This window comes from Moschus berezovskii, chromosome 14, assembly GCF_049115385.1.
Source record: "Moschus berezovskii isolate FMDL1 chromosome 14, NW_MosBer_1.0, whole genome shotgun sequence".
Classification (NCBI taxonomy): domain Eukaryota; kingdom Metazoa; phylum Chordata; class Mammalia; order Artiodactyla; family Moschidae; genus Moschus; species Moschus berezovskii.
Window position 1 is genome coordinate 31,262,301 of NC_142473.1, and position 23,632 is coordinate 31,285,932.

At 49.0% G+C, this 23,632-nt stretch overlaps 1 long non-coding RNA gene across 1 annotated transcript in view; it reads right to left on the reverse strand.

The window, feature by feature from the left end:
• The window catches only part of LOC148775554 (uncharacterized), a 36,503-nt gene extending 13,546 nt beyond the window's left edge, over positions 1-22,957 (reverse strand). Inside the window, exon 1 of the long non-coding RNA XR_016039036.1 lies at positions 22,852-22,957. This is a non-coding gene — a long non-coding RNA (uncharacterized LOC148775554). The remainder of the gene's footprint in view (positions 1-22,851) is intronic.
• Between the last annotated feature and the right edge of the window lie 675 nt (positions 22,958-23,632).

Consider the following 23,632-nt stretch of genomic DNA (forward strand, 5'->3'; position numbering starts at 1 on the left):
GAAGGCTGGAAAAGTAAGGAAGCGTGTGCCGCAGTGGAGAATGCTTGTCGAGGGGACAAGGGAGCGATTTTGGCTTTTCTGGTCATAAAAGGTCCCTGTGAAGAGGAGAAATCTGAATGTGAGTGAAAGGGCTTCTGGGTTTGGGGGCTTGTCAGCTGGGCGCGGGGTGGTACCCAGTACAGAGATGGGAAGACAGTGGGCAGGTAGGGACGAGCAGAAGGGTGAGTCAGTTACCACCCACACCTCAGACAGACCACCTGTCAACCCATCCACACACACCTGGGCGCTGACGGGTGCCTGCCTGCACACACACGTGCATACGCTCCCGTGCACACCTGCTCACTTCTTTGCTCTATGCCCACACTCACACACAGACCTAAGTGTGGGTCTCTGTCTCTACAGTAAGGAACACACTAGCCGGGCATGTGTGCAGCCCAGGGCTGGCCATCATCACAGAAGCCAGGTGGCTCAGATTCAGAGAACACAGACATGCGTGCCTGTCCTCCTGGGTGTCCTTTTGCTCACCCCTTGGTCCTCGCCACGTTCACCAGTTCATCTGCTTTTTTAACCTCAGTTAATGTGAATGTCCACCCCAGGGTGATTGGACTGGGTTTCTCCTCCAGAGGGAAAGAAATCCTGTTGCCTGAGTCATTTGAATCTGTGGCAATGAAAGGTCTCCTGACCAGAAAGAACAAGAAAATGTCACTGGCTGATGGGAACAATTTTAATGCAAAATGCCACCTTCTAATGATTGCACCTCTTGCTGCGGCTGCCAGCAGAAAGACACTCAGCTCTTTCCCAAGGGCCAGGCTCTGATCAAACAGTTTTGTACTTCCCTCTGCCTCCCCTGTCCCCAGAACTGTGCGTGTCTCCAGCCAATCCTGGCTCCTCCCAGCACCAGCCCAGGCCTCCACCCAGAGAAGGCAGAAGGATGCCCCCTGGATGGCCCGTCATGGGCCCTCTGTCACTCCCCCACCTTCAGATCCCTAGGCAGGGACAAGGGGCTCCGGCTCCATCTGCTTCGACCAGGACCCAGGATGAGGGGCTCTCCTTAGGGCTCTCAGAGTGCCCCCTCCTCTCCTGACACCACACCCCCCTCTGGACAGAACCTCCTCTCTGCTTCCTCTCCAGACTCTAAGCCGCACTTAGAGAAGAGGGCTGCTTCCCGTCTTGTTCACCACCGTGTCCTCAGAACCAAGCCCAGGTCTGGCATACATCATGGGTGCTCCATGATATTTACTAAATGGGTGAAGAATAACGGAATGAAGGCACAAAGGAACCACGCTCCTCTTACGCAGGGCCAGGGCGAACACGTCCGCTTTTTCCCAGACTGCTCTGGTCCAGTGGGGCCCGTGGGTTGCACTCAGTCACTCCCTCTTCCTAAACCATCCCAGGTGGTCTCCCCCCAACCCTTGAACACTCTCAGAGCCCTCCCCCTCCCCTCAGCTCAGCAGGGAGCTTCATCATTTCCCCTGGTCCCCCGCAGCCCCACCTCACCTCTCACCACAGCAACTCCACTCCACAAACATTCACACTTTTCATTCTGGGTTCCCTACCTGCAATGCCCTTCTTCACCCTGAGAAATTCTGTTTATCCTTCAATCCTCAATCTAAGGATACCTCCCATGGTATGCAGAGTTCTAAAATGTGCCCCTTTGATATTTCAATGGCACTCCAACCTAGGTGTTGCTATAAGGAATTTTGCAGAGGTAGTTCAAGTCCCTAATCAGTGACCTTAAAATACAGAGATTATTCAGGTGGCCTAATCTAATCATTAAGCCCTGTAAAAGCATAGCTTCTTCCCACTCGTCCCAGGAGGGAAGTCAGAGAGATCAGAGGCATGAACGGTTGGCTTGACAGCAGAAGAGGTCTCATGGACTGAACCGGAGAGCAGTCCCTGGGAGCTGAAAGTGACCACCAGCCAGTTGCCAGCAAGGAGGTGGGGGCCTTAGCCCTACAGCTGCCAACAACCTGAATGAGCTGAGAAATGGATTTTTTTCTAAAGTCTCAGATGAGAACTCAGCCCGGCCAGCACTGTGAATTCAGCCTTGTGGATACTCTGAGCCAAGCTGGGCTTCTGACCTCCAGATCTGGGGAATCATGAATAGGTAGGTGGGGGAGGTGTGAGCTTTTCATCATTTCTTTTAACTGTGGTAAAATACACATAACATAAAACACACCATCTTAGCCACTTTTTGACATACAGTTCAGTGGTGTTAAGCACATTTACATTGCTGCGCTGCCAATTTCCAGAGCGCCTGCCATCTTGCAAACAGAAGCTCTGCACCCATTAAACAGTAATTCCTGGTTCCCCCTCCCGGCAATCCCTGGTAACCACATCTCTCCTTTCTGTCCCTATGAATTTATTTGTGCTGTTTTAGAGGACTCAGCGTGTGTGATTTATCTTGCAGCCAGAGAAGAGCAGTCCACCTCCTCTCTGAAGCCACGCTGATCTCTTTGATGATGCTCGTGACTTTCTCCCCCAGGCTCCCCAGCTATGCAGACACTAGTAGGGGCAGCATCCGTGCCCATGTCTGGGTGGGGCAAGAGAACTTGGGAGTCCCCTTGAGAGTGGGGCCGAGAATGTCTTCATCATTGGTTCCCCGTGGTGCCATTTCCACATGTGTGCTGAGTCACTCAGTTGTGTCCAGCTCTTTGGATGGTAGCCCACCAGGCACCTCTGTCCATGGGATTTCCCAGGCAAGAATATTGGAGCAGGTTGTCACTTCCTTCTCCAGGGGATCTTTCCGACCCAGAGATCAAACCCACATCTCTTGCATTGGCAGGCGGATTCTTTACCACTGCACCCATCATGGTGCCCATTACCATAATAGCTAATAAAAAAGACATCTACCATTTTCCCATTTGTTAGCCATCTATTGTGTGTGGTAATAAGCTCTTATATAAACCTCACTAAAAAAACACCCAGGTGGTAATATTCATAATGAAAATAATAATCACTGTAATTTACAACATGCTAGGTAAAATGTTTTATACATATATTCTCATTTAACTCTACTGCCTTATAACATCAAATTTATTATTATCCCATTTTAGAGATGATGAGAAAGACTCAGAGAGATTAAAAATAACAGTAATAACTTGCCCAAGATGACACATAGCAAAACCAAGTAGTAACCAGCAGGTTGCGCTTCATGGAATTATACCTGTTGGGACCAAGAGAATAAGGCTGTGTGGATGGGTCTTGTGGAGTGTGATCAGAGATGCTCAGGGCTGGAAGAGACCTTGGAATTAATCTCTGGAGACTGGGCAATACCCAGTGAGAATGCCAGAGGGCACAGCAGGGCGAAATCAGGGTCGGATGCTGAAGCTTGGCCTGCAACGGGCAGGACCTATGGGGCCTTCCCAGGACAGAACCACAAGTTTCCCCATCCTCTGCCTGCCCGTAGTCTGCAGAAAAATTTTAGCCAAAGAATAAGTTTAATCAGAGAAGTAGGAAAAGGCAGAAGCAAATGAAAGCAGTCAAACAAGACCAAATAATAATATTTTAGTCATTAAGCGAAGTCAAGGACCTTTAGTTCCTCCTCAAGGACTATAGAAACATTCTGAGTCATAGCCTTTGAGCTGTTTTGTAGATATTGAAACCCCTACTGGGTGAAAGAAGTTAACTACAAGATGACCAGACTGTAGCCATGACATACACTGCCACAATTCCAAGAACTGGCCTCAAACAATGGGAACAAACTGACCTTGAACTGAAGATTGTGTACATGTGATAAGTCGCTTCAGTCGTGTCCAACTCTTTACAACCCCAAGGACTGCAGCCCTCCAGGCTACTCTGTCCACTGGATTCTCCAAGCAAGAATACTAGAGTGGGTTGCCATGCCCTCTTCCAGGGGATCTTCTTGACCCAGGGATCAAACCCATTTCTCTTGCATCTCCTGCATTGGCAGGCAGGTTCTTTACCACTAGCACCACCTTGGAAGCCCCGAAATGAAGATGAACTGTACTTAAAACAATCACAGTGATGCTGATCATACCACTGCATGACTAACTTCAAAATGATTGTTGGACCTGATTTGCCACTCTGCATATAGCACCCTCCCCCATATATACACCCCTGAAACTCCCCTTTAAAAGCTCTTGCCCCCTGATCAATAGAAGGGTGGTTGGCCTTTGGACACAAGTCCGCCTTCTCCCCCAGTTGCCAGCTTCCAAAGTAAAGCAAACTTTCCTTTGTACCAACATTTGTCTCTCTAACGTTGCCTTTCAAGTGGTGAGCGGATGGACCCAAGTTCAATAACAAGACCGGTAGTTTCAAACCAGGTGGAAGAAGACGGAGGGACACTGAGAGGAGGGCCATTCAACCACCAGTCCTCTTCTTCAATCAGAGTAATTCCTTTTTAAACTATCCCAGGTAGCACTAGCCGTAAAGAATCCGCCTGCCAATGCAGAAGACAGAAGAGACTTGGGTTCGATCCCTGGGTCAGGAAGATCCCCTGGAGTAGGAAATGGCAACCCACTCCAGTATTCTTGCCTGGAGAATCCCATGGACAGAGGAGCCTGGCGGGCTCCAGTCCATGGGGTCGTGAAGAGTCGAACATGACTGAGTAAGCACAATGTCAGCCAAATGTTAGCGTTCCAAATAAGGTTCCAAAACAGTTTCCACTGCTAAAAACGTAGTCTGAAAACCACTAAACTGCTTCAAATCCTTTTACTATGAAGATGTTACACTTAATACCAAGGTTCAGATTGGTGAAGTCTCTTGTCTAAGCCTTTGTGTGATCAAGCCAAGGCTAGACCACAAGTCTTCTCTCACATCACCTTTTGAGCCACCAGGAAGACCTTGCAGTAGACAACCAATTTTCCTAAATCCCATGGGGTTCTGCCACTGGACTTGAAACTGTCCTTAGCCAAAAAGACTGATAAGCCAAAAGGACCCCATTCAGAGAACGAGAAGTGACCTGGGAGTGAGCACATGAGGTGCCAGTCTGAGCTCTGTCCCCATCCATTTGTGTGACCTAATGCGACTCACTTTTCTTCCTTGGACCTCAGTTTCCCCTTCTGTGAAATGAGGCTGTAGGCTGGGTATTCCTACAATTTTTCTAGCATCGATGTTATATGAGGCTGTGGTTCTGTGGTCATAGGAAGGCCAGCAAGGATGAAACTCAGACCAGCGGCAGTGACTCAGCACTCCCTTCCAGCTCTCTCCATTGCCACCCCGCCCCCACTAAAAAATGACGAGAGACATTAAAATACAAAGCAGCCTCAGACAGGGAAGTGGAGCAAAAGTACACAGACCCAGGCTGGAGGTGTCAGCACCAAAGGAAGTAATTTAATAAGGGCCCGCTTGGAAATTATATCACCCCAAATAATATAATAAACCCTAATTTACTCACATTTATCTCCCAGAGTTTTTTGGGAGAAGCATAATCTTGCCTGCTCTACAGTGATGGATTAGTGCAATGGAAACTCCACTGGGAAATAAAAAAAATACATCTTGTAGTTTTTGACGCGTTATTATTCAGTGTTATCTCATATGCCTCATTCCAGGCCCATTACTCATGTTCACTTTTTCCCTTCTGTTTTTCCTCCCCTCCCTTCCTTGAAAATTGGGGCCAGAGGCACGGCTGTCAGCACATGGCATCACTCAGCCGTTCGCCTGAGCATCCCAACAGGGATTCCTGGGTTGGGCAAAGGGTGGTAGGAGAAAGCTGGGGCGACCTTCCGGAAGATTCTCCAGGGGAAGAAGGACATCACTGGTGGTCTGTGGTGACATGCTGCTTCATCTTTGCCCCCTTCTCCTAGCCTGGAATCAGAGCTGCACCCACAGTTCTCCACGAGCCCAGCTGACCCCAGCAGTCTGAATGGACACTAAAGCCCTCTAATCTCCAGCTGACCACCAGGGCTGGCCTGGGATGGTTCTGTCTCAGCTTACTAAGGGATAGGAAGCTACCTCAAGCAAGTGAGGGAATCTTATCAGAAAGATACAGAGGGAGCCAGAGGGGAGGAAGCGGAGCCAGAGGGGAGGGAGCAGAGCCAGGCCTTGTAAGGAAATTAACCAGGGTAAAGAACCAGGGATGTGGACCTTCTGTCGTTCCCCATTCTCTTTGCTGTGGCTTCACACTCATATTCTCTCTCTCTCTGCCTCTATGAATCTATTTCTAGTGTTGCTCTCTAGAAACCGGCTTTCTTTGTATACGATTTTAACTGGTCCACCCAGGTTCCTGGTTCTCCATCATCTCTGTGTCCATCCAACCATCCTTCCCCATCTCCATTCAACTAACCGGGTCCTGGCTCCCATTTCCAGGAAACAGCCTCTGGGTGGCCCAGCTTGGGTCCGGAATCCAGCCTGGCACAGGCAGCTATGGAGGCAGAGAGAGGAGAGGGGTGGGGAGATGGGAATATGGTAGTTTCACGGTAGTCAGGTCCAAGGTTTCAGTGAGCAGTTCTGTGAGAAGGAGATGCACACCAGCTGGGCATACCAAGAGGTGACAGCTATTACTTAATCTGTCTAAGGCTCACTTTTCTTACCTATAAAATGGAGTTGGTGATAGAAGGAAAAGAATATTGTAAGGGGAATTGTGCTGTGCAGTTTGCCCCACTCAGGTTTTCCCAGTATGTGCTAGAAGGCCCTTCCCTTTCTGCCCTCTGAGAAGAAACAGATGACCGTCCTTTCTCCTAAGCAAGTCCAGGCTGGGCTTCCCAGGTGGTGCAGACGTAAAGAATCTGCCTGCCAATACAGCAGATGTAGGAGACGTGGGTTCGATCTCTGGGTCAGGAAGATCCCTGAAGAAGGAAATGGCTACTCACTCCAGTATTCTTGCCTGGGAAATCCCACGGACAGAGGAGCCTGGTGGGCTACAGTCCACGGAGTTGCAAAGAGTCTGACACAACTGAACATGCAGGCAGGGAAAAGTTCAGGCTACAGAGGGAGCAACAGGAACCACCCGTTACTGCTGCTTTTGCAGGCACCTGAAGGCAGCAGTCAGCAAACCTGCCGTCCCCAGGAGAAGGAAGAAAAACGGGAAGGCCCACAGCACCCTGGGAGATGCCATGCATAATTGCTAATAAGCAGGCGTGACCGAGTCTTAACAATAATTAAAGTTACCAACTGAGAACTTGTCCATTTCGGGGTCTAATGGTTTTTCAGCACATTAAACATTAAAGGAATAATAACCTCACACACACCGGTGCCTATGCAGCGGTCCTGTGTCTTGCTTGCTGACGGCAGAAACGGCAGGCAGAGGCCCAAGCATAACATGGTATGGGGGTTATCTCTTCACCTACCCTTGGGTTCTAGGAAAAAAAAACCCATGAGACCACCCCCTACAAGCCCTGAGCGCTGCCTGCGAGAGCTGGCCTCAGCTTGGATGGGACATCTCCACATGGTCCTCTGAGGTCTGAAAGAAAGTCAAGCCCCCAGGTCAGCAAAGGCCCTCCAAAGTCCCCTTGCCACCACCTCTCCCCGACTGCCTCCACTCCACCGACCCTCACAACCATCTGCCTTGCAGACCTCATCCCTCGTGGAACAGGACAGGGCCTCCTGGACATTCAGATACACAATCCCCTGTAACTCTGAGCACTGTGTTAGGTTCTCATATGTTTCCTCTTATTTCATACAATTCGTGGGGTAGATTTTGTTCTTCCCATCCTATCCTGCAACTGAGAAAATGTTGGCTCGGGGAAGCTGATGAATTTGCTCAAGGTCACACAGCTACGGAGGAGGTACAAACATTCAAATCAAAGTGTAACTTCTCCAAGGTCTTTCCTCTTTAGAGAAATTCTCCCAAATGCATTGGCCAGACTCCCATTGGGCTGACTCTTTATGCGCCTTGAGAGGTACTTCTGGGCCACAGGGGTGAGGGTGCTGGAACTATTTATTGGCTTCATCTGAGGTGCAGTGGAAGAGACTCTTGACATGGAATTAAAAGAACTGGGTCCCCTGAGTTCCAGTTGTGCTCCTATTAACACTACAACCTTGGGCAAGTTGTTTAACCCTACTCGTGCCTCAGTTTTCTCATCTGAGAAATGGAAAGAATATCTTCTGCCTCATAGGATTTTTAGGCGGGATCAAAAGAGGAGGCTGGCATGCTGCAGTCCATGGGGTCTAAAGAGTGGGATAAGGCAATAATGGTGAAAAGAGATAGTACATAAGACCTAGAAAGCTGAAAATCATCACCACTCTTGGCCTTCAGACACCATCCTGTAAGGACCAGACAATAACACGTATGTGAGTAAAAGTGCAAATAGGCCCGTCCTCCATACATTTCTGTGCATGTATGTACAGGTGTGTTCTTCAGTTCTACTGTCTCCTAGCATATGTGTACAGCCCTTGCCTTTTGCGGAATTCCCAGGAATGGGGAATTCACTGACCAAGATTTCCATCCCACCCTGGCTCCAGCACAGCTTCCAGCCAGAGGCAAAAATTCCTCCCAGCCCACTCCTGACCTCCCATGCTGCTCCTCAGTTGCCACAGGTCCCCTTACTCCAGCAGACCCCCAGCCCACCCTCCCTGGGCAGTGGGTCTTCAGAACTTTCATAATTCCCTTCTAAGATGCACTTAACCTATGGTATTCTCCTAATATATTTGCAAGTTACAAGGTCTTTTAAGCTTCTCCCAGACTCTAAAAGGCAATATATCTTTGGGAAAATGGGGACAAAATGGCCTGGAGTCCCTCAGAAACACATTTTTTTTTTCTTGGCTCGCTACATGGCATGTGGGATCTTAGTTCCCTGACCAGGGATTGAATCCAAGCCACAACAGTGAAAGTACCAAATCTTAACCACTGGACCACCAGGGAATTCCCAGAAACACATTTCTTAATCCCCTCTGCTTCAGCGGATCTGCACCCAAACACCATAGTCACAGACCAGCCCTGTGGTCTGTGAGCTGATTCGCTGGTACCCCAAATTATATCATCTTAGAAATGATAGTGTCCACGCCACGGTTCCTGGGTTTTGGAAAGGTCCTGCCCATGGCCCTGGATTACATCAGCAGATATCTGAGTTCTGGACCCTAACTGGGCCCTTGGCCTTATCCAAGGTGCTGGTATTTTTCTTGGTTGATACAGACCCTTTGTAGGAAACAAATGCCCCTTTGGACAAGAAGACCTATTATCATGAAGCAGTTTCAGACAGTGGATTGAGGTGGAAAAGCCACAATCCACATTTCCTTGTTGGTTCTGTATTTCCCTCTTGAAATGGGGGCAAGAATGATGACTCACAAGAGCCACTATGAGAACTGTATCTGATAACATATTGAAGCACACAGCAGACTTTCCTTTCTTTTGGAAGAAAACTGACCTATATCAACCCCCTAGAAATCAATCTCTCAACTCTCTATGGGAGCAATTCCACCTCTTCTGTGAAGCTTTTCCTGGCACCTGTCCCATCATCAGGAAACTAATCAATAGCTTTCCCCCGGGATTCCCACAGTGCCGGGCTCATGCCTCCCCCCACCCCCAGTGCTGACTCACTACATTGCAATATATTTATCCATGTGCTCTTGTGCTAATCTGCCTTCCCTTCTGAACTGCAAGGTCCTCAAGGGTGGGGACCATGCCTTACTACTTGGCAAGCTGCTAGGTACATGAACACGTGAGTCCAGCCATACAGAGGACAGTGCTCTTTATTTGCAGAGAATTTCTCATCCATGCCCCCATCTGTCCCACTCAGCCTGCACTGACCCTGCCTGCCCTAGCTTCTCTGTGCTGAGCCCACTCATCTCCCACCCTTGGAGCCTCAGCCTACCCCACTCGCTCACACTGAATTTCTCCAAAGCCGTTTCTTCTGTCATTAGGTGCAACTGATAATAACCTTGGATAAAACCTCTTAGAGTTCCTGGGATGTAATTTTCAGTTCATAAATGGTATCCGGCATGGCACAGTGGTAAAGAAGCTGCCTGCTGATGCAGGAGAGGCAAGAGATGTGGGTTCAATCCCTGAGTTGGGAAGATCCCCTGGAGTAGGAAATGGCAACCCACTGCAGTATTCTTGCCTGGAGAATTCCATGGACAGAGGAGCCTGGCGGGTTATAGTCCATGGGGTCGCAAAGAGTCAGACACAACTGAGCACGCACACACTATATAAACACTAGGTGTCACCCCACCCTTTCACTGTCTGCGTTTCCCCTTCATCCTGTTCATCTCCTAATGCCTGGAACCCCCACTCCCTGGACATTATGCTTTCCCTATGTCAGGATGGGCTGGATCCTCCTGGAAAAATTCTTGATCAGGCCTCTGCCACCGTCCCCTCCACTTTCCCTAAAAATGGGGCAGAATCTCTTGAGAAGTGCCTAGACGTATGCTGACTTCTGTGCAGAGAGCGGCATGTCGAAGCTAGCTCCGGGGCAGCCTGAGCCTCCTGGTCTCTGGGAGGCAGAGGAGCTGAAACTGCCTAGCATCACATCCCCTGACTTTCTCAGCAAGCTGCATTCTCAGCCAAGCAGTGCCGCCTTCCAGCCTCACCCACTCTGCCTCGGCTGCTTTCTGCCACTGCCACGGCCTCTCCTGCCCGAGAAAGCCTCTAACAGGCCTGCCCTGGGTCCCAGCAGCCTCAGCTCTCTCCCAGTCTCTGGCCTCATGCCCTCCTCCCCCGACTCTTTCTCTCCGCCTTCCCTCCACATGTCCCTCCTTCTTATGCAAAATCCCAGTCTTGCTCTTAATGCAGAAACGGAATTATCTACCAGAATTTAAAAGGACAAAGGTATAGAGAGCCAAATGGCAGCAGGCTTTCCTCTCCTTCCCTTTGATAAATTCCCTGCCTGATCCAGCAGTCTTTCAATTAGGTGGATTAAACTGTAACAGAGAGCTCTGGGGGATGGGGAGGAGCTGCCTAGAGGAGGCTGTAAGTTCTATCAGAGCGAGCGGATGGCTCCAAGGGGGCTGCCCCGCCCCCAGGAGGCCGGACAACTTCCTTCAGTGTCAGCATCTCGTGCACCTCTCATTACCACCTCTTATTGCCACCCAGCAATTACAGCCTGCAACCTCTTTTTCATTCTCATTACCTCATTTGCTCTTAACAGGACACTCTGAAGTATCTATCATAATCCCTATTTTATCAATAATAAAGCAGACTTAGAAAGTAGTTGACCAGAAGTCACACTACAGAGCTTAATCCTGGGAAGTCAGGGTGCTCCCCATTGCTCCCTGCCTTGTCCAGGCTCATAGCCACCCCATCACACGGGCCATGAAGTCCCCAGGGAGCTGGGAGTGCAGAGAGCTTAGAGCAGAGGCATCCTTGGACATGCATACCTGAAAGTTTGGGCAGGTGACTCCATGAGATTTGAGAAAACAAGTAGAATTTAAAGGCAACAAAAAAGTCTTTTCTGTAGAATTCAAAGGCAACAAAACCCTAGACACCACAGAGAAAGCATCCTTGGTTTCCAGGCTCCAACACTAGGGTGAGGCTATAGCTGGCTGAAGGATGATACACGGGGTAAAGATGAAGTAGGTGATGTTGCAATGGAGGAGGGTTTTTCCATGAGCTTCACCTAGGTCTTTTCTGATGAGACTTCTGCATGGAAAATGATCGCTTGGAGGCAGATGGTTGGCACAGATGAGAAAACAAGTCATTACCTAGGTGGAGCGAAGTAACTGGGAAGTGACTTACCCAGGATCAAACAACAGAACTATCAAAGCTCTTGGAACAGGATCTAGGTCTCCCAGCATCCAGTCCTGAATCCTTCCCACAGCATCTTATATTGGGTCAAACTGATGAGCTCTGGGGGGAGTGACTTAGCCAGGACTTAGGAGAAACTCTGGAAGATTGAGAAATCTTAGAAATGTAGATATTATTTAGTTAAGATCTTTTAAGTATTCTTTATTATATGAAATGAAATACCTTCCAAAAGTGCAGGGGTAGTTTGCACTTAATTAACTTATATGCAGAGTACATCATGCGAAAAGCCAGGCTCGATGAATCGCAAGCTGGAATCAAGATTGCCAGGATCAATATCAAAAACCTCAGATAAGAAGGTGATACCACTCTAATAGCAGAGAGCAAAGGGGAACTAAAGAACCTCCTGATGAAGGTGAAAGAGGAGAGTGAAAAAGTTGGCTTAAAACTCAACATTCAAAAAACTAATATCATGACATCTAGTCCCATCACTTCATGGCAAATAGATGGAGGAAAAATGGAAACAGCGGCAGACTTTATTTTCTTGGGCTCCAAAATCACTGTTGATGGTGACTGTCAGTTCAGTTCAGTCGCTCAGTCGTGTCCAACTCTCCGCGACCCCATGAATCACAGCACGCCAGGCCTCCCTGTCCATCACCAACTCCCGGAGTTCACTCAAACTCATGTCCACAGAGTCGGTGATGCCATCCAGCCATCTCATTCTCTGTCGTCCCCTTCTCCTCCCGCCCCCAACCTTTCCCAGCATCAGAGTCTTTTCCAGTGAGTCAGCTCGTCGCATGAGGTGGCCAAAGTATTGCAGTTTCAGCTTTAGCATCAGTCCTTCCAATGAACATCCAGGATTGATCTCCTCTAGAATGGACTGGTTGGATCTCCTTGCAGTATAAGGGACTCTTAAGAGTCTTCTCCAACACCACAGTTCAAAAGCATCGATTCTTCGGCGGTCAGCCTTCTTCACAGTCCAACTCTCACATCCATACATGACCACGGGAAAAACCATAGCCTTGACTAGACGGACCTTGGTTGGCAAAGTAATATCTCTGCTTTTTAATATACTATCAAGGTTGGTCATAACTTTCCTTCCAAGGAGCAAGCGTCTTTTAATTTCATGGCTGCAATCAGCATCTGCAGTGATTTTGGAGCCCAAAAAAACAAAGTCTGACACTGTTTCCACTGTTTTTCCATCTATTTCCCATGAAGTGATGGGACCAGATGCCATGATCTTCGTTTTCTGAATGTTGAGCTTCAAGCCAGCCTTTTCACTCTCCTCTTTCACTTTCATCAAGAGGCTTTTGAGTTCCTCTTCACTTTCTGCCATAAGGGTAGTGTCATCTGCATATCTGAGGTTATTGATATTTCTCCCAGCAATCTTGACCATGAGATTAAAGATGCTTCCTCTTTGGAAGAAAAGCTATGACAAATCTTTGTTGTCAGTCGATAGTCGTGTACAACTCTTTGTGACCCCATGGACTGCAGCACTCCAGGCCTCCCTGTCTTTCACTATATCCCAGAGTTTGCCCAAATTCATTTCCATTGAAATGGTGATGCCACCCAACAATCTCATCTTCTGTCACCCTCTTCTCCTTCTGCCTTCAATCTTTCCCAGCATCAGAGTCTTTTCCATTGAGTTAACTGTTCCCATCAGGTGGCCAAAGTGACAAACCTAGACAGCATATTAAAAAGCAGAGATATCACTTTGCCAACAAAGGCCCATATTGTCAAAGCTATGGTGTTTCCAGTAGTCACGTACAGATATGAGAGTTGAATCATAAAGAAGGCTGAGCGGCAAAGAATTGATGCTTTCCAACTGCAGTGCTGGAGAAGACTCTTGAGAATCCCTTGGACTGCAAAGAGATCAAACAAGTCAATCCTAAGGAAATCAAACCTGAACATTCATTGGATGGAGTGATGCTAAAGCTGAAGTTCCAATACTTTGGCCACCTGATGCAAAGAGTTGATTCATTGGAAAAGACCCAAATGCTGTGAAAGATTGAAGGCAGGAGGAGAAGGGGGTGACAGAGAATGAGATAGCTGCATGGCATCATCGAATCAATGGACATGAGCTTGAGCAAACTCTGGGAGATAGTGAAGGACAGGGAAGCCTGGAATGCTACAGTTCATGGGGTCGCAAAGAGTCAGACATGACTTAGTGATGGACAACAACAACTGTCGCATGCAGGATGCTTTTTAACAGATATTATGGGAGATAGGAAAAAGAAGACGACATTGTCCAGTCCTCACCAAGTATACGCTATAGATGCACACTTAGTCATTCCATAAGCATTCACTAACACCCCACTAGGGATGTTAAGAAGATCAATATGGATAGGATCCCTGTCTTCTGGGTGTTTATATTCTGGTGGATAATCATAGCTTACTGGGGCTTCCCTTCCCTGGTGGCTCAGCAGTAAAGAATCCACCTGTCAATGCAGGAGATGCAGGTTCAATCTCTGGGTCAGAGAGATCCCCTGGAGAAGGAAATGGCTACCCACTCCGGTATTCTTGCCTGGAGAATCGATGGAGAGAGGAGTCTGGCGGGCTACAGTCCATGGGGCTGCAAAGAGTTGGACACAACTAAGCAACTGAGCAAGAACAATCGTAGCTTAATAAGCATTTACTACACGCTGAAACTCTGCTGAGTGCTTTACCTACAGCATCTTATATAATCTGCACAAGAGATCTGTCAATGCTCATTTTACAGATAATGAAATTTGAGATCCAGAAAACTGAAGAAACATGCTGGAGCGCAGTTACTAGTGAACTTAACCTGGGATTTGAAGCCTGACAGTTTATCTTCAGTGACTATACTTTTACTTGCTTTACTACTGTGTTTTATTAGTGTGCAAAAGCTCCAAGGAATGTATATCCTCCCAAACACAGCCGTGCAAACCACGTGGCCCCTAGGCTGTCGATATTCCTGGTCATTGGTCCCCAGGGGCCTAATGAACATCATCATATCATCATTATAATTTCTAAGCCTATCAGGTTCACCTCAGCCCTCTGCAGCCCCTTTATCCTGGTAACGATTTATTGCTTTAATTGAGATTTCACTTAGGTAGAACTCATTGCCGCAAGCATGAGGGATGCCAAGGCCCCCCCACACCCACATCCAAGGCCAAGTTGGCCCAAGCCAGCCCTCTCTCCCTGGCTTTTCTGACTACAGTCATGGGGTGACAGAAGCTGTAAGCAGTCCCAGGGTGGGGGGCGGCAGGCGGGGGAGAAGTGTCCTTCCAGGAAGACAAATGGCCTTGTATTCTGTAGAGATGGCCCTGACGCTCAATGGCCTTTGGCTTAGTGAGTGAGCACAGCACACAAATAGGTCAGTGCTGTCAGGAGAGAGTGTGGGGTGGCGAGTAAGTGGGGGCCCCAGGTAGGGAGGGGTGAACCTTGTCACTGCAGGGGAGCGAGCCTGTGACAGTAGTTTAGCAGATCTAATGAGCAGCCCAGCTACCCCCCATCAACCCTGACACCTCTGTTTCTGCAGGCAGCAGCACCTGTCTGTCAGGCTGGGCCCTGCCCCTACTCATCCTCCTCCCTGGATGCCAGTGCCAAAGAAGCAGCCAAGTGACAGTGAGACGGAGAGCCAAATCGGGGGCTGAGCCAGTGCCCCACCTCAGAAGGGCACTTCTGCACAGTTGCATGGGCCCTTGGCAGGGCAGAGGCCAGAGATGGGGGGTGGGGGTCCCTTTGATAAGCCAACACTTACCAAGGACCTACTATGTGCAGGCCCTGGGCCAGTCTGTTTCAGGGATTTGAGAATGAACAAGACTCAGTCCAGTCCTATTAGGGCTCCAATACAGTCAAAAGGCGGACTCTCAGAGCTACAATCTACCATGGGAGTACAAGAGAGAGCCACCACTCCAAGTTCAGAGACATGGGGAAGGCTTCATGGAGGAAGCGACTCTGAGATGAGCTTGAATAATGGGTAGGATTTTGATAGGCGGAAAAGCACCAGAACCAAGGAAGAGAAGCAGGAGAGCACGGGATGTCTGGGGATCCTAGGAAATCAACTTGGTTAAACCATAGGACGCAGAAGGTATAACTAGAAAGGTAAGTAGGAATCCAGTGATGGAAGGTCTTATATGCCGGGGGAAGTAATGTTTATTTTTACAAGATAAAAGTATTTGATTTGGGTAATGACTTGGTGAGAACTGGGGGGAAGGACCAGATGCAACCAGGAGGTTGCAAGAGAGAGGTTTATTGGAGAAAGAGCCACTGGATTTTACTACTGCCAAGTAAGGGAGCAGAAAACAGAAAGAGCAGTGTATCCCCTAGGATTAGGTATGGCCGAATATAACGGAAACCCAAGATAAAGTGCGTGTCCCTAAAAGAAGTCTAGAGGAAGCCAGTCCAGGGCTGACATGCAGCTCTAGATAACTATGGACCCAGGCTTCTTCTCTTCCTGTTCTAACATCCTAGCATACAGTGTTCATTTCTAAGATGACTTCATGAACCTGAATAGCTGCTGAATCTTCTCCCATTGTTTCTACATTTTAGGCAACAGGAAGAAGGAAACAGAGAAAGCAAAACTCTTCCTCTGAGCCAGTTCCCTTTAAAGAACCCTCACACTTTCTCTCACATCACTTCCTCTTACTCTCATTGACCAGAATTTAGGCACATGGCCAATACCAGCTGGAAAGAAAGGTGGAAAGGGAGTCTTCTGGATGGAGCCACTGTGCCTTGAATACATTCATGATCTGTCACTAGGGCAAAAGGACAGATGGCTATTGGAGGCCAAGCAGTAGCCTCTAGCACAGGAATCAGCGATACCTCTGAGACTGTCAGAGCAGGGACCTGGGAGAATGATGAGCCAAGGAGCAAAACAGGGGAAAGAAGAAGTTTTGGAGTGAAGCTAGAACCTGGTTTTGATGCTAGAGAAAAGATAGTTGCTTCAGAGACTCTGCTCTACCCTAGCAGCCAGGGTCTCCTACAGGGCTCCACACTGTTCTTGGGGTCAAGCCTTGGAGATAACCCTCAGCTACAGAGGATGATTGGAGAAGAATGGGTGGAAATGAGGGCTTGAGAGGACCAGAATCCCTTGTCCAGACCTGACAGGGGAAAAGCGTAGGCTCTGCATCATCATATGGGGGTTGGCAATGTGGACAGGCTGATAGCACATGTCAAGAGCTACCCAACTGCAGGAGGAAACCAGGTCAAAGGGACTCAGAACTAAGCCACAGAAGGAGATAAATACCGGGCACAGGATGGGAGGCTACACCCAGGAAGCCCGTCCTGCAGGGAACTGCCACTCAGGGTGATCCCCTGCCTAGCAGATTGGTCCCAATGATCTGGGGACAGACAAAGTCCCCTGTCCCAGGACACCAGGTCAGCCTTCCAGGGCTTGACTTCTAGACTGAGTCACACCCCATGTGACATCCCTGGGGGAGAGCTGGCACATGGGGAAGGGAAGGCCTGGATATCTGTCTTCAGTTTGCTCTCCCTCCCTCACTCAGGCAGAGGACGAGGGGCCACAGGCTGCATGCCTTCGAGCATGGGTATGCCCTTTATGCACAAATGAATGCGAGTATCACCCTTTCTTCCATTCCCGTTAGGATCAGCTATTTCTCTTTCCAAACACTCTCACCTTGAAATATTTCTGTTCACCCCAACATAAACTTATGTCTTACAACAGAAATCTCTGGGTTTCCCCAAATGTCTAACATAGGGACGGGAAACAGATTTCATGTCACCTTCCAGGGCAAATAGCTCCTTATTCACTATCTGAGATGCTGTGTTGAGAAGGCTTCTGAGGACTCTTCTTAACTCAGTGGGGAAATGTGCTGTAATCTAGTTTGATGTCTGCCATGGGAAAGCAAGAGGAGATAGTGCAGACTCCAACTAACTATCATCCCTGCTGTAGCGCATAACAGGTACTTAATAAGTGTTTAGTCAATTAACGCATGAGCTCCAGAGGGTCAAAGGAAGGGTCATCCTTTCTTTCTGTAACTGCCTCCCCCAACCTGGGTCTGGAGTGACCTCATACCGTTTCGTCCCAAACCACAGTCAGGTATCCAGGCAGAGTGACTCTAGAAGGAATTTTTTAGACTATTAAGTGCAGTGTTCTTGATAGGCAGCTCAACTTTGTCTCTCTGAGAGACTTTCTTCCTGCATCCAGGGCTCAATACCTTGGCCCAGAAATTCATGTCAGTCTAGGGGCGTTCTGAGGCCAGAAATGGTTGTTACAGGAAGGGACAGCCAGGCCTCTGTTCCCTGAGACTCTAAGTGGAGACAGGCAATTCTCAGAAGCCCAAATCTTGAAGGTTCAAGAGGAAACTTCAACTAAGGTGGCCCAATTCTCATGCCCAGATCCAGCCAGCAGGACTATTAGAAGAGGTCATCAGGTTTTCCCCCAATCCTCCCCTAGCAGACACCCAGACGGACCTCCCTGCTGGCAGGGTTCTGTTCCGCAGCCTCACAGAGCTTCTCAGCACCCCTGGTTCCAATCACCCTGCCCTCCATTCCCCTGTCCAGGCAGTGCACAGCCTCACGCTCCACCGGGCAGGCTGGCAGCGCTCTGCCTCAACTCTCCTGAGCCCTCCGACGTTAGCCGGCTAACGAGAACGGATCTGACAGAGCAGGATTACCCACTCGGAGGGAGCCGACTGATTGTGTTTACTCCCAAACCTGGCCCTATTTAGTGGTCTGTGTGCATCATTAATCTTCTTCCGCAATCCGTTCCCCATCTGCTCCCACTTTTTAATGAACTGCCACTTGTCGCACTCAATAAAATCAGCACTTTGCGAGAATTTCAGCAACGATGGACGGACAGGGAAAGGCAGGAGGCAACCAGCAACAGGCAATGGGGGAGAGGGAGGGAAAGGAGGCGGCGATAGAGATATCCCCGCGGGTTCGGAAACAGCGTCCAATCTGCATGGGCAAATGAATCATAGCACGCCTGGTGCTCTGGGCAGCCTTGCCCCCAAGCAAGGCTCTAATAACCACATCAGGCCAGGGCACTGGCAATTCTTACACCACACCCTGTCAGGCTGGGTTTGATCCGAGCCAGCCTGCTTTACACAATTATTTTCCTGGTCGTGAATGGCGTAGGAGGCATGGGATGGAGTTTTCCAGACGGGGCTGCCAGCTCTGGGGATTCATCCGATACCAGGCTATTACCTCCTGATTACCTGACTTGGCAGTCGACCCACTCTGAGCTGTGAATCAACAGCAGGAAGGGCGCATGGGGAAGCTTAGGCTGCAAATTGCACTTTTCAATCACGTGTCAGAGGCGTAATGAGTGCTCCATCCAGGGGCTCCTAGGATGGGGAAGGGTGGACCGGGAGCATAAAGATGGGTGTCCCTGCTCTACTTGGGAATCTCAGGGCTGGAGAAGTCACCACCGGAGTCATCTAGTTTGAGGTTCAAGAAGAAAACTGAGGGCTAAAGAGGTGCTTCCCAGGTGCCATTAGTGGTAAAGAACCCGCCTGCCAATGCCGGAGACATAAGAGACGCGAGTTCAATACCTGGGTATGGAGGATTTCCCTGGAGGAGGGCATTGCAACCCACTCCAGTGTTCTTGCCTGGAGTATCCCATAGGCAGAGAAGCCTGGTGGGCTCCAGTCCCTGGGGTCGCAAAGAACTGGACACAACTGAAGCAACTTAACACACAAAAAGGTGAAGGAACTTGCCCAAGGTCACTGCCTCAGTCCCCGGGGGTAGCTCTAAAAAAATACCAAAAACAGGTGTCTGAGAAACAACAGACATTTGTTTCTCACAGCTCTAAGGGTTGGAAGTCCAAAATCAAGGTTCCAGCAGACCTGGTGTCTGGTGAGGGCCCACTTTCTGGTTCATAGATGGCCAATTTTCCCCCATGCCCCTGAGTGGCTGAAGGAGCAAGGGAGCTCTCTGGGGCCTCATTCATAAGGGCTCTATTCCCTTCATGACCCAGTCACCCCGCCAAAGACTCTAATACCATCATCCTGCAAAACCATCACATTTGTTGCTGTTGTTCAGTCATGTCTGACCCAGATAATCACGATGGCGTGATCACTCACCTGGAGCCAGACAATGTGAAGTTAAGTGGGCCTTAGAGAGCATCACAACGAACAAAGCTAGTGGAGGTGATGGAATTCCAGTGGAGCTATTTCAAATCTTGAAAGATGATGCTGTGAAAGTGCTGCACTCAATATGCCAGCAAATTTGGAAAACTCAGCAGTGGCCACAAGACTGGAAAAGATCAGTTTTCATTCCAATCCCAAAGAAAGGCAATGCCAAAGAATGCTCAAACTACCACACAATTGCACTCATCTCACACGCTAGTAAAGTCATGCTCAAAATTCTCCAACCCAGGCTTCAGCAATACGTGAACTGTGAACTTCCAAATGTTCAAGCTGGTTTTAGAAAAGGCAGAGGAACCAGAGATCAAATTGCCAACATCCGCTGGATCATGGAGAAAGCAAGAGAGCTCCAGAAAAACATCTATTTCTGCTTCGTTGACTATGCCAAAGCCTTTGACTGTGTGGATCACAATAAACTGTGGAACATTCTGAAAGAGATGGGAATACCAGACCACCTGACCTGCCTCTTTAGAAACCAGAGGTCAGGAAGCAATAGTTAGAACTGGACATGGAACAACAGACTGGTTCCAAACAGGAAAAGGAGTACGTCAAGGCTGTATATTGTCACCCTGCTTATTTAACTTATATGCAGAGTACATCATGAGGAACGCTGGGCTGGAAGAAGCACAGGCTGGAATCAAGATTGCCGGGAGAAATATCAATCACCTCAGGTATGCAGATGACACCACCCTTATGGCAGAAAGTGAAGAGGAACTAAAGAGCCTCTTGACGAAAGTGAAAGAGGAGAGTGAAAAAGCTGAGTTAAAACTCAACATTCAAAAATACTAAGATTACGGCATCTGATCCCATCAGTTTATGGCAAATAGATGGGGAAACAGTGGAAACAGTGTCAGACTTTATTTTTTGGGCTCCAAAATCATTGCAGATGGTGATTGCAGCCATGAAATTAAAAGACGCTTACTCCTTGGAAGGAAAGTTATGACCAACCTAGACAGCATGTTAAAAAGCAGAGACATTACTTTGCCAACCAAGGTCCATCTAGTCAAGGCTATGGTTTTTCCAGTGGTCGTGTGTGGGTGTGGACTGTGAAGAAAGCTGATCGCCGAAGAATTGATGTTTTTGAACTGTGGTGTTGGAGAAGACTCTTGAGAGTCCCTTGGACTGCAAGGAGATCCAACCAGTCCATTCTAAAGGAGATCAATCCTGGGTGTTCATTGGAAGGACTGATGCTAAAGCTGAAGCTCCAATACTTTGGCGACCTCATGCGAAGAGTTGACTCACTGGAAAAGACTCTGATGCTGGGAAGGATTGGGGGCAGGAGGAGAAGGAGACGACAGAGAATGAGATGGCTGGATGGCATCACCAGCTTAATGGACATGAGTTTGAGTGAACTCCGGGAGTTGGTGATGGACAGGGAGGCCTGGCGTGCTGTGATTCATGGGGTCGCAAAGAGTCGGACACGACTGAGCGACTGAATGGAACTGACTCTTTGTCAGCAGCATGTCAGGCTTCTTTGTCCTCCACTATCTCCCAGAATTTGCTCAAATTCATGTCCATTGAGTCAGCAATGCTATCTAACTATCTCATTCTCTGCCACCCTCTTCTCCTTCTTCCTTCAGTCTTTCCTGGCAACAGGGTTGTTTAAAATGAGTCAGCTCTTTGAATCAGGTGGCCAAATTATTAGAGCTTCAGCTTCAGCCTCAGTCCTTCCAATGAATATTCAGGGTTGATTTCTTTTAAGATTGACTGTTTGATCTCTTTGCAGTCTCCATCACATTGGGCATTAGTATTTAACGTGCTGGGCATTTAGAATCGGGGAGTGACCCAAAGAGTCAGTCTATAGTGGGGACACAGTGGCAGTCAGCATGTGGACCATTTGGGGAGGGTTGGATCCCAGGGCTGACCTTCTCTCACATGGGGAGTGAGGCGTAGGAGTCAGACTCTGCCTTCTTGGGGACCCTTTCCTTCAATATCAGAAGCTCTAATACCCTCTTCCTGAAGGCTCTGTCCCAGTTTCTGGATATTCACTGAGCAGGACAGAGAAGTATTGGGATCTAGAAGCAGTCTTGGCCTTACTGGCCCAGGTGTCTAAGAAGCCTGGGTCTCATGCACCCACGGAGTCAATCGCTGCCCCACCCTCTCGGTCTGGGCCACGAAGCTCCTGCCTTAGAGTTTGGTCAGTCAGTGGATGTGGGCACAAGTATGAACACCTACCATGCCACGAGCTACTGACAGATAGGACAGATATACAGTCTGCCCGAAGCTCAAGGGGCTTTGGGCTTGCAGTTCAAGGGGCTTCCCATCCAGTACTTGAGTTCTCCGCCAGGACCCTGGTCATCCTCTCCCTGACAAACAGGATTCTGCTCCTGGGGCCCGCCAACACTGCGTGGCTCTGCACGCCGTACCCCACCACCACCACCATCACCACCACTAGATGCCAGCTCCATCAGGCAGAGTCGTGAAGTGTCCTGTTCATGCATTACCCTCAGCATCCCAAACAGTACCTGCCAGGTGCCCAAATAAATATTTATTGAGCATCCTGTAACACGCATCGACCCTGAACTGGCGATTTGTTTCACATATGATAATATACATGTTTCAATGCCATCCTCCCAAACCATCCCACCCTCACGGGGCGGATTCATGTCAATGTATGGCAAAACCAACCAATATAATATTGTAAAATAATTAGCCTCCAATAAAAATAAAAATATTTATTGAGGAAGCAGAAGGGCTTCCCTGGTGGCTCAGTGGTTAAGAGTGAGCTGACAGCCACAACTAATGAAGAGTCCACACAGCAATGAGACCAGAACAGCCAAAACTACACTAAACTAAGCCAAGCTAAGTCACTTCAGTTATGTCCGACTCTGTGCGATCCCATAGATGGCAGCCCACCAGGCTCCCACTGCTAAGTTAAAAAAAGCAGATGGCCAAATAGATGGACGAAATGAAGGCCCGGAACGGCCTCACTGTGCATGCCATCTGCCTCTGGGGTCTTAGAGGCTCCTTCCTCCTCTCTCAGCTCCTTGGTCTCGCTAAGGCTGCTCCCATAACCCTCTCAGTATTGAGCTGGGAAGGGCTGGATCTTGGGGGTCCAGCCCTGAAGCTGCATCCTTCTCCTGAGCCCAGCCTGTCCCTGGACCACTTTCTCCCATGCCTCACCCACCAGTGCTCCCCAGGTCCCCCTCGCTCAAGGTAGAGTCACCAGGAGTGTGAAAGGAAGATGACCCTACTCACAGTGTTTGCTCTGGTCCCCAGAGTCGCCCTGGCCTGGCTGACACTGCACAGCTCTGTTTCCGCTCCCTCTTCAGCACAGACGCTCTGGGCTCAGAAACAGTGTGCCTACCGCCACATTTTGCCCACATCTGTGAAAGAAAGTACCACTTGAGACAAAGAGTCCCTTGAAAGTCACAACTGAGACAGAATAGAAAGGAAAGCCAGAGTGCCAACTTCCCACTTGCAGAAATGCAGGGAAGGACCAGGGACCAATGGCTCCCTGGTCCTTCCCCAGCCCTGGGGACATCAGAGAAGCAAGAGGGTGAAACGGAGGCAAGAATGAAATAGTGACCATGAGACAGATGGAGAGTGCCCCACGGTGCCTTGGGAAGGAGATGCCAGCTCACCCTGTCACCACCATGGGGCAGAAAACCTCAGAGCAAGCCCAGGGTGGGCCACCAATGGAGTTACATCCAGGTGGACATTGAGAGTCCCCCCCAACCACACACACACACACACACACACACACACACACTAATACACCCATATATACACACCCCTACACACACCATACACACACACCCATACACACACACCCCTACACACACCCATACACACACACCCATACACACACACCCCTACACACACACCATACACACACACCCATACACACACACCATACACACACACCATACACACACACCATACACACACACCCATACACACACACCATACACACACACCCCTACACACACCCCTACACACACACCCCTACACACACACCCCTACACACACCATACAC